The sequence below is a fragment of the Dunckerocampus dactyliophorus genome, unplaced genomic scaffold (genome assembly GCF_027744805.1).
Source record: "Dunckerocampus dactyliophorus isolate RoL2022-P2 unplaced genomic scaffold, RoL_Ddac_1.1 HiC_scaffold_32, whole genome shotgun sequence".
NCBI lineage: Eukaryota > Metazoa > Chordata > Actinopteri > Syngnathiformes > Syngnathidae > Dunckerocampus > Dunckerocampus dactyliophorus.
In genome coordinates this window covers 15,001-17,500 of record NW_026559868.1, presented here as the reverse complement: position 1 = coordinate 17,500, position 2,500 = coordinate 15,001, and positions in this window count along the sequence as shown.

Sequence of the window (2,500 nt, the reverse complement as noted above, 5' to 3'; positions counted from 1 at the left end):
CACCGCGCCTAGTGTGCACCCGCAGACGAAGCACGGCCAGAGGCCGCCGGATGCCGCCCATGGCGAGCGCACACACTTTGCGGACACCTCGGATTGGCCACCCGGAGGTGGAGAGCGACCCGCAGACGAAGCACGGCCAGGGGCCGCCGGATGCCGCCCATGGCGGGCGCTCTCGCTCCTCGGACAGCTCCATCGGCGCAGCATGGCGCTCGCGGTCGTCATTACCCGCTGGCGAGGCGCGGCCAGGGCCGCCAGGCGTCGCCTATCGCGTGCGCAAACTCCCAGCAAGCACCAACGTGCTCCTTTGGATGTTGTCATCCGGAGGTGATAGCGCGGCCCGGGCCGCCTGACGCGGCCCATCGCGGGCGCTCCTCGTCGGACACCTGCGTCACACAGCCTGGGTGCCAGCTGTGGAGTGACACTTGGAGAAAAAGAAGCACAAGTCACTCATATCAAAGTTCCCGTTCCCTTTTGTTTGTGTCACGCTTGGAAATGCTTGAGAGGTGACACTTTGTCAAAATTGCAGCTGGTGTCTCATCATCATCATCACCGCTGCTCATCAGCCTTCCTTGGATGCCTGCCATGCACGCGGCCCAACGGGGCACTCAGATGGGGTGGGCAGCCCGGACCGCCTTGCGCGGCCCAACACGGGCGCCCAGGGGGACGCGGAAACCCGTTTTAGAAAATAACCTCCAGGGGTTTTCCAAGAGCGGCACAGCCCCAGCTCACGTCCGTGTTTCAGTGCGTCAAAAGCGGATTCAAAAGTGTGCTTTTCTCGGTACTTCCCCTGGAGGTCAGTGTTTCTAAAAACTGGGTTTCCGAAATCGTGCTGGAGGTGTTTTGGTCAACCAGGAAAAATGGCATTTACGGGAGAGGGTAAAGTATACCCCCCCCCCCCCTCTCGGCTGATTTACCCTCTCCCGTAAACGCGTTTTTTCCTGGTCGACCAAAACACTCATTGACTCCCATTCATTTGACACTTTGTCATTTTTTCAGCACTTTTTTCGCGCATTGGGTACTCCGCCCATTGACTCCCATTCATTTGACACTTTGTCGTTTTTCCAGACCTTTTTTCACGCATTGGGTACTCCGCCCATTCACTCCCATTCATTTGACACTTTGTCGTTTTTTCAGCACTTTTTTCGCGCATTGGGTACTCCGCCCCATTCACTCCCATTCATTTCACACTTAGAAAAATCATCCGAGCGGCTCTCCACGCATTTTATAGCCGCTTTGGGGCTCCAGCCGCCTCGGCCTTCATTTCTGACTAGGCTCGTGTGGACTTTGTCGTTTTTTCAGCACTTTTTTCGCGCATTGGGTACTCCGCCCCATTCACTCCCATTCATTTCACACTTTGAAAAATCATCCGAGCGGCTCTCCACGCGTTTTATAGCCGCTTTGGGGCTCCAGCCGCCTCGGACTGCATTTCTGACTAGGCTCGTGTGGACTTTGTCGTTTTTTCAGCACTTTTTTTACACATTGGGTACTCTGCCCCATTCACTCCCATTCATTTGACACTTTGAAAAATCATCCGAGCGGCTCTCCACGCGTTTTATAGCCGCTTTGGGGCTCCAGCCGCCTCGGACTGCATTTCTGACTAGGCTCGTGTGGACTTTGTCGTTTTTTCAGCACTTTTTTTACACATTGGGTACTCTGCCCCATTCACTCCCATTCATTTGACACTTTGAAAAATCATCCGAGCGGCTCTCCACGCGTTTTATAGCCGCTTTCAGACTCCTGCCGCCTCGCCTGCACTTCCGCCTCGGTCCGTTAGGATTTAGGCCTTTTTTCAGCACTTTTTCTCCGTTCCTCCGGGGCGACAGCGGCTCTCCACGCATTTTATAGCCGTTTTCAGACTCCTGCCGCCTCGCCTGCACTTCCGCCTCGGTCCGTTAGGATTTAGGCCTTTTTTCAGCACTTTTTCTCCGTTCCTCCGGGGCGACAGCGGCTCTCCACGCATTTTATAGCCGTTTTCAGACTCCTGCCGCCTCGCCTGCACTTCCGCCTCGGTCCGTTAGGATTTAGGCCTTTTTTCAGCACTTTTTCTCCGTTTCTCCGGGGCGACAGCGGCTCTCCACGCATTTTATAGCCGTTTTCAGACTCCTGCCGCCTCGCCTGCACTTCCGCCTAGGTCCGTTAGGATTTAGGCCTTTTTTCAGCACTTTTTCTCCGTTTCTCCGGGGCGACAGCGGCTCTCCACGCTTTTTATAGCGGTTTTCAGACTCCTGCCGCCTCGCCTGCACTTCCGCCTAGGTCCGTTAGGATTTAGGCCTTTTTTCAGCACTTTTTCTCCGTTCCTCCGGGGCGACAGCGGCTCTCCACGCTTTTTATAGCCGCTTTGGGGCTTTAGCCGCCTCGGCCTGCATTTCTGACTAGGCTCGTGTGGACTTTTTCAGCACTTTTTTTGTGCATTGGGTACTCTCGCCCATTGACTCCCATTCATTTGACACTTTGTCATATTTTCAGCACTTTTTTGGCGCATTGGGTACTCTCGCCCATT